The sequence below is a fragment of the Vidua macroura genome, chromosome 12, assembly GCF_024509145.1.
Source record: "Vidua macroura isolate BioBank_ID:100142 chromosome 12, ASM2450914v1, whole genome shotgun sequence".
NCBI classification, from domain to species: domain Eukaryota; kingdom Metazoa; phylum Chordata; class Aves; order Passeriformes; family Viduidae; genus Vidua; species Vidua macroura.
Window position 1 is genome coordinate 6,003,040 of NC_071582.1, and position 12,658 is coordinate 6,015,697.

General features: G+C 42.1%; 1 long non-coding RNA gene across 5 annotated transcripts in view; it reads left to right on the forward strand.

Moving 5' to 3' along the window:
• LOC128813403 (uncharacterized) overlaps window positions 1-12,658 on the forward strand; it is a 66,506-nt gene that overhangs the window by 38,395 nt on the left and 15,453 nt on the right. The gene's annotated exons all lie outside the window — the stretch shown is intronic.

Sequence of the window (12,658 nt, forward strand, 5' to 3'; positions counted from 1 at the left end):
TGGGGCAGTGACAAGTCTTGTGGTCTGATCAGGGAGTGAGTGGGTTCAGGCCTCCAATTTTGGCTTAACTATTTACTGGAGAGTAATACCTGCAGAGAAATGTGTTGCTTCTGCTGGGTTTAGTCCAGTTATGCTGGGTTGCACTGTAATGGACAGTGTGATCTTAAGGGAAATACTATGGGAATTATCTTAAGGGCCCCTTTACTCTTTTATTATCTTAGCTTAAATTTCTTAGAACACTTTTCAATTCAAAGTAAGAAATTTATACTGGTATTTTTTTTCAATTTTGTTTTTTCAGTCTCTAATTTTTGCATGGACTCCTTTGTTTTTCCTACTTCTGTTCAAGATGCCCCAATGTTATGAGTGGCTACCTAAGCAAAATCTCCTTTGGGATCGCCTATCCTCTTGATTCTAAATTTCATTCTTTTGAAAACCATTTTAAAAATGGTTGTTAAAATATCAGAGATAATCAAGTGAAGTGATGGAACTTTCCCCTAAGAGAAAACACAATCAATTCATAAAATATTCCCTGCAGATGTCTTAGAAAATGTTCCCTCTCCTCCTGCAATTCCCACTAGCAGTATGACATGCTTTGCATTGTAGATATTTTTCCTAAGTGTCAGGCATAAGGACTCCTTACAAACACCATCCTCTCTCATTTGCATTCCATGGAATTTAATCTAGGGGGTGTTTCTGGGGGCATTCAGGGGCAAGGATGGATACAAACTGCCTTCTGTGCTGTACTGTTAAACAACTATATGGACTCCTTCATTCTGAGCAACTACTTTGGATAAATTGGGTGAATCTCTGGCACTTGGGTAGAAAGGTACTCACTTTGGCCTTTTTAACATGGATATGGGATTTTGCCTCACCTGTGCAAGTAAGGCTGTGTTCAGGGTGTCCTTGCAGGGACTTGGGTTAGGTTTGGATGCCCCAGAGTGTCCGACACTCTGCATAGATTTGCTACAAGTGGTTTGAGAGCAGCACACAGGATACAGTGACCTGAAATCCAATGCTTCCTCCTATCAATTATCTATTTAAGCTTGATAAATTTCCAAACCTGAAATATTTAGCAAAACAAAAGAAAAATGTGCTCTGGCCACTCCTGAACCAGGAGCTTTGGACTTGAGTAATTCTCTGAAGATGCCTGTTTCATTAACGAGATGCTCCTTAGCCAGTCCGTGAATTTTGCTCAAGGCCTTGTTTTAATGTGGGAGAATCACCCTAGATTTGGGTCTGGATTGCCTTTATCACATAGAAGACCTGTTCTGACAAACAAACTGCACCACAAACTGTTTCAAAGCTACCAAAGTTTCTATATATGCAAATGCTTGAAGAAGGAATTTTAGGACTGACTTGGTCCCTAAAACCTGCCAAAATAATATTTTTGCTCCAGACCTTCTCATATCAAAATGACAGAGAAGTCAATGTTGATTGGATTAAGTTAATTCTTCATTTTAATATTTATTTAAAGTATTTCTTTGAAATTTTTCATACCAGCTGTGCTGTAATTACCTATTAGGGTGTAAATCAGATTTTATAAACCAGATGCATATCACCTTATCACTCTGTACAGCTTCCTGAAAGGTGGTTGCAGTCAGGTGGGGTTGGTCTCTTTCTCCAGGCAGCACTGACAGAACCAGAGGACACAGCCTCAAGCTGTGCCAAGGGAAATAAAGGTTGGATATTAGGAAAAAGTTTTTTATGGAAAGGGTGATAAAGTACTGGAATGGTCTGCCTGGGGAGGTGGTGGAGTCACCATCCCTGGGTGTGTTTAACAAAGCCTGGATGTGGCACTCAGTGCCATGGTTTAGTTGAGTTTTTGGGGCTGCATTGGACTCAATGATTTTGAAGATCTCTTCCATCCTAGTGATTCTGTGATTCTGTGATGCTGCTTTTTCTGTCTCCTCCAGTATGACCTGATCCCGGTAGATGTTGAGGATTTGGTTGTTTTGTTTTGTTTTTTTCCAAATGACTCGAGGGCCAATAGTCATGACTGCTGTCATGTAAAACACCATCTGTGATTCTGGCTTGGCTGTGCTATGTTCCAGATTGCATAATGCATGAGCAATAGTTCAGATTGTGGTAATGTATTGCTCTTTCATGGTGCTGTATGTACAAGTCACATTTCCTTAAGGACTTTTCTAGAAGTGTCTTGAATAAACAGAGCCAAAGCTATCAGTTTAACAAGATTTGAGGCAGATACTTTGAATAGGTTCATAATTACAGATCAGCTGGTGAAAATCCCTATAATGCATGGAGATTCCAGTTGCATGGGTTATTAGCAAGCAACAATTGAGTATGTAATCTCAACCAAATTAATATAGTTTACTAAGGGTAGTAGTTAAGACAGAGCGAATGAACTTTAAAAGCCACTAACTCTGGCCAATATAATGGAAAACATTTACAAGTCTACCTAAAGCTGCTCAAAGCAATTCCTTTAAATCTAAGGGTTGGATTTCTGCAAATGTCAGCTTCCTGCAACTTCCACAGGCCTGTCTGCCATAACTCTCAGTTAAGGGTTTGGAGGCTCCTGCTGGCCACAGCACAAGCTAACATTTATTTCATCTCCTATGAAATAAAATAGATTAAAGATAGACTTAAGTATCATTCAAACCTGATGAGAACAAGAAGCATCTTTCAGAAGGAGGTCCTGTAGGAATAAATGAAAAATGTTTAAAACAAAAGTTATCGAAAAGCTCTTCTGAAACTGTGTAATCCTGACATTGTGAGCAGGGTCTACTCTGTCCTCTTGGTGTTAGGGACAGACAGAAAATAACCGGCCTCAAAGCCAACATTTGTCTCCCAGGAGCAGTACCCATTAATGAAAGACATTTTTCTTTATATATAAGACTAATGGGAAGGAATGAAGGAGGTACTAGAGGGTCAGCTCAGAGGAAAGATACACTTGACTTTTCCCTACCCACCATTCCCATTAAAGCTGTTGCCTGTTCGTGTCCATGGTCTGTGATGCCCATCTGTTATCTGAACTGTATCTGTGTGTCTTCATGCCTGCCTAGTCTCTGATTTATCTGTTAGCTATCACTATCTCTTATGTGGGGGTGCACGTGGTGTGCCTAGGTGTACATTAGCCTGTGGTAATCTCAGTTCCAGAGCTGTCTGCAGTAGCTGAGGCTGACTCTTGGCTGAAGGTCTGTGTGGAGAATTTTTGCCTGTCTGGGGACTACAATGGGAATTTGAGCTGTATTGATCAAGCAACTTGAAATGACACAAACAATCTGAGTAATGCTATTCATCAAGTGCATGTCACACTGGAGTGCTGTATGTTACCTGCTGGAGATGAAGTAGGGAGAGCAGCTCATGCTATGCCTTGCCATGTCATGTCATGCCTTTCCTCTGCCTTTTTCACCATCCCCTGATGTGGTGTCAGTCATGTGAAGCTGGACCGCAGCAGTCTCCTTTTTGCGGGCCTTCAGCCACATATCCCCCTGCACTTCCCTGTGTGCACACCTTGGCCTTGCATGTTTTCTCAGTTTGGCTTAGTCAGTGCTCAGCAGAATCTTGTGCTATAGTAATGTCTTGCCCACCAGGACTGGCCAGAGTTATTCCTCCCTCTCATTCTAGGTGGAAGTCTGTTATAGCAAAAATTCTTAGGAGAATTTTGTCTTTCACATCTGTGTTTGGTGAGAGCCTTCTCTACTCTGGTGTCCTCCCTCCACCCTTTCTTATTTCCCCTTAGAAAGGAGCTGTAAGGAGATGAGATCCTTGCAGGTGACCATAACCTGAGAGCCTGTGTTAGAAATCTGGTGTCCTAGATACAGGATGTATATACTGACAATATGTACATACTTGTGAAAACAGAGAGAGAGACAATTAGCATATCTGAGTCCAACTCAACTCCGTGAACAAGATACTAATTTTTATTTATAGCCTTGTATGCATGGAGGTGCATATATAATTCTAGCTCACCACAAATGAAATAGAAGCTTTTATTTATAGATATGTGTACAGCATGTTCATCTCTATGGAATCTCTGTATTGTTCCTCAACAAGACTGACAGCTGACAGTTCTGACCAACTTGACAAGGTGCTTTTGGATAGATTTCCCAATATTTAAGATTAACAGCCAAATTTTCCACTTTTAAAGAAAGACGAAAAGGGCAGATAATCAGGATGTAAATAATTTACAAAAAAGAAAACCAGTACTGTGTTAATTTGAACTTTCTTCTTTAGGCTAATAAACTCTGGATTACAAACTCCACATCTTGAAACTTGCCTTTTAAAAAAACTAATTGGAACTGAATACAAAAAGCAGACAGTCATCACTGAGGGCAAGAGTAGAAGATTATTATGTATCTGAAGAGAAGCTGTGGCTGAGGGCTGGCTGCTCTGAAGAACAAGAGCGAGACCTCTTAGCCTGGAGTGGGAACCCACCCTCCATGGGCAGTCAGGATCTTTAAGTGTCAGGTGGCAACAAAAGTTTTGAGGGTTGTGTTTATACTGACCAGTAGAGAGGACTAGTAACATTCTAATTTGCACAGCAATTGCCCTTGGGTTGCTGTGTGCATCTAAGGTTTTTTGGTTCTATACAGCTTCAGGGGAGAAAATAATGTCCCTGTTCTGTAGAAGTTGCAAGCAAATGGAGCTGGGAGTAGACACTGATTAAATTTTTCTGCTTCCTGAACTAGTGGATTTGTAAACAGCTGGAGATCCCAATTTTATTTCAAGCTACACACATATTAAGATCAAAGCCATATTTCTGAAGTTTGGTTTATGAATTAACAATATTCTGAAAATAACAATAAGCTTTGTTTTTAGGCTTAGCTATACTCAGAGTTTGTACCATTTCCTGCCCATGCCTGTCCTTAAATGTAAGTTTGGGTTTTGCTGCTCAGAGGCTGCTCCAAGTTGATTTGCATCTGTGTGGGGTAGCAAGTCAGCCCTGCCACTGAGTCAGCAAAACCTACTTCACACTTCTCTGCAGGATCAGAAGCAGCTCCTGGCAGAGGGTATTTCAGGCAAATGCCATTAGTCTGTCACAAGTGACACTGGTCTAAAGCAGTTCACATAAGCAGCAGTACTGAAAAACTGTGTTGTATGTGATATCTGGGATTTGTTGTTTCAGTGACTATAGGGAGATCCTAACTCAAACCTCCATTTCCTCACCAAGCACAGCTGGAAGAGTAAATGGGCACAGGAATGCACAGGCAAATCTGTTGTGTAAGCACAGGAACAGGGTTCCTTGGATGTGACAGCATGAAAAATGAACGTGCTGGGTCTGAGCTCCTCAGATATGGTATCACGTTTAGTAAGCTGCTCTCTCCTCCATGTCTGCTGCTTGCAGACAAGGATTCTCCTCCTGGCTTCCAGCATGGGTTAGCTTGCCATCAGCATGGCATCAGCAGAGAGAAACAAGCACAACTCGGGGAAAAGATCGCTGCCAGACAATGCTAACAAAACTCACTTCAGACTTTTTTTCAGTGCATTATTAAGGTCAGTGAGCCAGACTGTAAATAAGAGGCCTAATTTCCAGCAGACCTTGCCTGTGCCATTTCCTTGGAAGCTGGCAGAGTGTCAGGCGAGACCTGGCAGATGTGACTGTGGCAGTGGAGGCTGTCCCTGCCAAACCACCAGTGCAGGCTCTGCCCAAAGGTGTTTCTCCTGTTATGCCAGAGAAATGTTTGCCTGTGCCCCAGTCATCCCTGCTCACGCCTGACTTCTTAGCAGGTCCCACCCTTTGGTTTAAATGAAAATCAAAGGCCCCTGCCATAACCCAGACAGGTTTCTGTTACTCAGCTCCCACACACAGCTGTACTGACAGAAATGAGAGTGAAGATCTCTGGGGGTGGGAACAAACAGAGGGATGCACAATGCACCCCTCATTGCTGTAAAGGAAACATTTGTGTAACTGGAACACTTAGATTGACTGGAGTAAGCATATGAGCCTTCAGCTGCTTTTGCAATAGGGCAGAGATCTAGGGTGGAGAAAGGGGAGACTGACACAGCAGGGGACATTAATGCCAGCTAAACTCACCATGCCTTGTGTCTTGGAGCCCTTCATTTAAGCCGTGCATGCACAGCATCTTTCGGTTTATCAGCCTTGTTTCTCTGCCAGTGAGCACTTAATGAGCAAATTATATCCCACAGCCGTTTGCCAGGACAGTGATCAGCTCTTTGAAAACAAAGGGTCAGATCTGGGAGCAGCACCTAAGAAAGGGTTTGTTCAGTGCAGTTGTAAAGTATCCTTGTGTTCTAATTGAACAAAAAAGCAGGGCGAGGTGGGAAAGAATAAAGAGCAGAAAGCAGAGAGCAGCAGGCAGTTGTTCAGGGGAGTGGGTGGGCAGCCTTGAGACAATTGTTTCTTTCATTTTTTCACCTGTAGCTGTTGTGTGGAGTGAATCTTTGTAGAGGAAGGGGCTGCTACAGCCAATTGTTCTAGTACTGCTGTGCCATGGCCACATTGGTTTGTATTCACAGTCCTGTTACCTACTGAAAACCAGAAACAAAAGGAAAAATGCATTCTCTATGGCAGTGCTAGTGTATGTATTCCTTGGCAAACAACTACAATAAGCCTAGCTGGGATTTTAAAGTACAACTATTAATTATATGCCTTGTGCTAAACATTGATGAATTTCTTTGTGGTAGAAAATACGTGCACATTTCTTCTAGGCATTAAAGCCTTTTCTCTTTGGTGGTGGTAATTAAAAAACAAGAACAATATGACTGGCAGAATGCAGTGGAATTTTTTCTTTTTCTAAGAAGACATAATTTATAAATTAAAAGCACAATGTCTCAGCCAAGAACAAGCTGGTCTTCTGAACTATGGCATGAATGCCATCAATGAAAATGAAAGATAAAAGATGAAAAGCATCTTCTTTTCCAGTTAGAATGAGTATTTTGCTATTATATTCAAAATGCAGAGAGAGGAGTTTGTAACCCTTCCTCACTCAGTGTGACAAGTCGCCAGGGAAATCTTGACTCCTTGAGAGCAGCCTCCCCAGGAACATACCCAGACCATTGACCCTCCAAAGATGAACAGAGGGAACATCCCAGGAGTGCCTGTGTTCATCTGGGCAGATCTTCTCTCTGTAAACAGAGATAGGAGAGGGGGTGAAGGACCTGCTAACAAGTACAAACAAGTAAGTTCTTAGAAATACACTTTGGCTACACTTTACAAATTAGTAACCATCCAAAGGAGCAAACACGGGGTGCTTTCCACCCTTGCTGTGGTTATGGCCAGTATCTGCACCCCACATAACATTTCCTACAATAAACACCTATCCAAAAGTGAGATGCCTTTTCAGCATTGGTTTAAGGATCTCTGCATTTCTTTTGCTGCTAAAACGAAGATTTTAGCCCCTCTGTGTTCCTCTTTCACCTTTCTTCCTTATCCTAATATTGGTGAGAAGCTGATCTGAGTGCAATTTAAGCCATGAAGTAAAAGGAAAGATTTCAAACAGTTCAGGTCTCACTGAGCAGCCTTTTCAAGGGAGCAACTGAGAAAACACAGGGAGTGGAAGGAGTGCAGATCCACAGTTTTCAGTGGTAATCTGATCGTAGTTTGATTTAAATAAATCATTAATTAATCCACTCTTAAATAGAGCCCAGCGTCTGAGAGTTGGAATCTGTTAATTACTTTCCATGTTAGCAAGGTGCATACTCTAAACTGATCAAGTTTAATGGTACTGGAAGGGTTGAGCTGGTTGGGTTTTTTTAATGAATGTAGTTTTTTAAAAAAAAAAATTTTGTTAGTTCGTGAATTGACTTGTCAGTGTTGCACTCCCAGTTGCTCCAAAACTAATTTCAGTGTTGGAAGCTTGAAATTCTGACTCTGAGTGTACAGCTTTGCCTTTTGTTCTCAGTCCCTACTAGGAGGTTGCAGTTCTCATCTCTTGAGTTGATGGTTTAGGTGTTTCTGCTCTGTTGTGGGCATGGAGGAGGGATCTGTAGTTAATTCTCTCCTATAGTGATTTTATTTGTTTTGATGACACTATGTTATTCTGCCTTCTACTTGTCAGTAATTTAACGATCTCTTTATCTGGAAGCTAATTAAGAGTTGGGCTGGCTGAGTTCCTTTCAATTAAAAGCAAAGCAAGCATGATATTCTGTTTTCAAAACTATATCCCTAAACGTTCAAAATCTCAGTGAAAAACTGGGTTTTGTAAGACCTCTCCCCGCTCCCATTTTTGTTCTCTTTCCCTGTTCTCTGTCCCTTGTTTCAAGATTTAATTTATTTTTGCCAAGGACAACACTGGGGTGGGGGGGGAAGTACAGAGAGCTGGGAAATAAAACATCTTTTTCAACTCTCCCCACACAAGTACCTGTCTTTCTATCAGTGCAGGTTAGAACTAGCTGTAAAAGCATTTCTGTGGCCCCAGTATGCCTGCACAGTGTGAGCACCTCTGCCCTCTTCTTGATATTTTTAGCCCTGCTTTTCTTTGGTGTATCTCTGCTCTTCCTCTGCACTAGAGGACAGTGTACCTTCCTCTGTGGTTCTCCCGTTTTCAGTGCCCTTTCCTGACCCCTGGCATTTTTTCCTAGAGGCAGTGGGATGAATTTGACTGGTATTCAAGCTCCAGGCATGACAGGGCCATAAGTCTCTGATGACACTGGGTATCACAGGAACTGCTGAGGACACTGCTCGTGCTTTTGAGAGGTCTGATTATGCAGTAGGGTCCTGCTTTGTGTCCCTACGCTGCTACTGAGGGGGAGCTGAGCCAGAGAGGAGTTAATCTCAGCTCTTGGGCCATCAGAACAGCCAGGGCCTGGATGGCAGCATGTATGGCCTGGGGCCATCCTCCCACTTGGCATCTCCAGCCTGATGAGGCCTCTGCTAATCCCCTTTGGGTCGAGGGCTGTTGGCCCAGTACAGAGGGAAGGCAGCAGCATCTGCCTTTGTCTGCACTGCTGTGAGGAGCTGTTTGCTGATGGCAGCAGGGCTGTGTCCTACTCACCCGGAACAGCAAACAGCACAGGAGCCACGGAGTGCTGGGGTGGCTGACAGACAAAGCAGCAGTGGTTGTGACAGGGCTTCTTCCAGAGGGATGCTGATGGCAGAATGGGCCTGACTCCCCTGCAGGAGGAAGAAGATGGGGTGGTGGGGAGCAACTGTAACCCTGTAACCTCACTGCTTTTTTTTTTTTTTTTACACCTTCCTGAAGTATTGCTGATTTCTGAAACCTCTAGAGATCTCTTGATTAAATAAGAAATAGGTGTCAGAGGTTCTACAGCAGCCAGAAGGAAAATGAGATTATAAGAAAAGTCTTGGCTTTGTTAGGAAAATACTTCCCCAAAGTGATGAGTTCTGTATAGTTATTTAGGTGGTTGGAGTGTGCATAGATTTGGAGTACAGAGAGCACAAAGCCATCAGACCTGCCAGGAATTTCCCACAGAGCTGCTGCTCTGCCTTTTTCTAGGACAAGAGGCTACAAATGCTTCTGGAATTGCTGTTCTGTTTGGGTATTTCATTTGTTTGTTTTTAAATCTGACAATGAATTCAAAATATGTACTTAGAGCAGGAAGTGTTCTCTCCAGGACTAAGAACACAGTTGCAAAGAAAATAAATAGGAAACATAATATGTAAGTTTTCATTCACTGTTCCTACAGAGAGGTCCTAGCATCTTTTGGGTGGCTTTTTTCTTTCCCCAGAAAATAAAGGTTGAATTTTACTGTGAAGAAAAAGAAGGCAGCTCTTCCACAGCAGCTGGATTATGTAGACTGCTTCTTTTAATTTCTGCTGTTGCATGAGCTGACTGGTTTTCTTACGGTGCTTTAATGCAAAGCTTGTGCTGGATAAAGTGACCTTGTTATGAGAATACCTAGTAGACATTCAATATGCCAGCAGGACTAGCCTAGTAAAGTTAATGGCTTGAAAATTCAATTTGAAATGGTACTTTGATTTAAAAGAATTTATCTTTGCCGTAAATTGACATTTGAATAATGTGGTTAATTCTACCAGCAGAAGTATTAGAAAGCAGTGGTGTTTATATATAATTTCCTTGTGACTTCTAAGGTAGTTGTCTGGCACAATGCAAAAAAAAAAAGAAAACAGAAGATAAAAAGAGAAATTGGACATTTGAAACTCAGCTGCAGGATTTCAGACTTCTCTTTCTTTTTTCTTTATCTAGTTAAACCCCAGGAAAAAAAATAACTCCCATTGCAGACCTTTTATATTTGTCTGATAAGCCATCAGTTGACTTCACTTTGACTATTATTGACCAATACTGATCTGTGGTTTGAATCTTTCAGGGATACGTAAGGAAATGTATAAGGATAATCAAGCAAGGATTCAGCTGGATTTGACCTATTTAAAGAACACATAGACAGTAGAAAACTGGGAAAATGCAATGTAGCATCTGAATGCATTTGGAGTTTTGAGATGCTGGTATGAGACCTCTCTGCTGTTCGAGCCATGTTCCTTAGCACCAGTTTGTTACCTACAGACAAGGTCTTTTTCTGTCTGTTTTTCCCTACTTAATGACTTATTTGAGAAAAAATAAGAATCTGTATTTGAAAGGCACAGCAGGCTCCACCTGCTACACTGGCACAACCTGCTGGAACAGCAGCCTTTCAGACTAAGTAATGCTTTTTCAGCCAGTGCTCAGCAAACCGCTGCTCCGAGCTAGCCCGCGACTGCGTGGGGCGGCAGACAAGGGGTTATGTGAACTTGCCTGTGTTGAGCACAAACATGTCATAGCCAGTTTTAATCCTTAAGCCTGCTTTTGTTTTGAAGGTTCTTGTTTGCTTCAGGTATCTAAATTTAGCCATATTTTTGTCAGCTAGAACTTATGTTACAGAAAAGAATGCTAGCAAATCTCAGCAATGTCACACTTCATTAGTCATGCAAGCACTTAAAAGCAAGGTTAGAAACACAAAATTCTGGAGATTTGTGAAGGCAGTTGTTTAAAAATGCCACACTGAGCTTTTTAGGATTTGCCTTCTGAAAATGGACCAAGTCAGAACATTAAATTTCATTAACAATGCAGCTTTCTTAAGATTAGAAAAGGAGTATTTAAATCCTGAAGAAAAGCTTCATTGGATGCATATGCTTCTCTTTCTTTGCAACATTCACAAGTCCCTTGCATTCTCTTCCAGTTTCAAAGGCAGAAAATAGTATTTGCTGACAACCTGCTTTTCTCTCTGGTAGTGGCTGCAGGCTGCTTGGGTCCTGCACATAAGCTTAGAGCTCTCCCAGCATCCCATTCTGAACATCCTTTCCCCTTTCTGCTGCTGCAGGGGGGAGGGCACAGGTCACACCATGCTGAGAGGCAGCAGGTCCCACACAGGACACCTCTCTAACTGAGCCAGGGCCGTTATTTCTGTTGGTGAGATCTGCTGTTCAAGCAGCTGTATATAAAAATTTAACTTGCATCTATTGATGTGCACTTCCTGCAGTGTGCTCTTGAAAAGATAGAAGCTCCTCTCACAATTACTTTTTTTTTTTTTTTAATATATATATAGCTGTGTGGAGTTAACAGGAGTTATTAAAACCAGTCTTTATTCCCTGGACTTTTCCCAGTTTATTACCTTTTTTCTACTTTTGACCTTTGGCTACTTGAAAATTTGGTAAGAGAATACCTTAAAAAATTACTTACTAAAAATATGCACGGAAAGTTCCAGTTACATGCCAAAAAAGCTGAACTATTTTAACATAATATGGAAATCTCATCCTTCTTGTGATAGTGCTACTCTGCAACAATACTTTTGAGCATCCTGCAGTTTAGTCCAGTTTCCAGGCAACCTTTGTGTCCTGTGCTGCTTAGCTTGGGAAAAGAGCCATCAAAAGCACCAAAGGGCAGCCTGTTGGCGTGAGGTTTGTGCCATGGATGCTCAGAGCATTCCAGCCTTCCTTCTTCCACATGCACAGGACCTGGCAGCTGCTGTCCTGGGGAGCACAGCTCTGCAAAGAGAGTGCTGAGCACTTAGCTCAAGAACCAGCTGGGCAGAGGGAGCTCTGGGGAGCTGGGCTGGGCAGCAGGGGGAAAGCACTCACTGACAGTGGTGCAGAAGGGATGGCCAGACAGCAGCAAGCCTGGCTGGTGGAGGGCCGAGCCAGCACAGGAGCCAGAGGTGGCAGGGCAGCCCCACAAAGCTGACTGAGCACGGAGCAAACATGTGGCCAAGGGAACAATTGTGTCTGGGAGGGTTATGTTAGGAACTTGTTAGCTGTTGTCCTCATGAAGCTGCATTTAACCAAAGGTCTGAATGGAAAACTTTTGGGTAAATCCTTGTTTATGCACATTACAATTGTTACAGAAATAATTCAGAGGAAATTAAGTACATAACCAAGGGTCCTGATTTTGTTTCTCAGTTGTGAATTACACCCAAGCAGTCTGTCCTTACAGCATGTGGCTATCAAGTGGTTTTACCTCTACTGGGAACTTCAACAGCTCTCAGAGAAAAAATCAAGGCATCGTTACTAGTGTTGTCTTCATTAGACTGACAGTTGCAAAGTTATGTGGAAACAGATTCACAGATTATTCTAAACCAGAAGATATTAGAAACATTTTAGGCCTGAAGACTTGATGTCTCCTGTCAAGAAGAATATTTGGTTTGGCATCTCATTGTAGGGGTTTGGGGATTGTTTTTTCCTTAAAACTTTAATAGCATCTCTATATCTGTAGGCTCAAGAATGTGGATTCTTTCATAAAAGAGCTTTTTTCATAACACCTAGACAAGTTTTTACAAATTGTCCTTT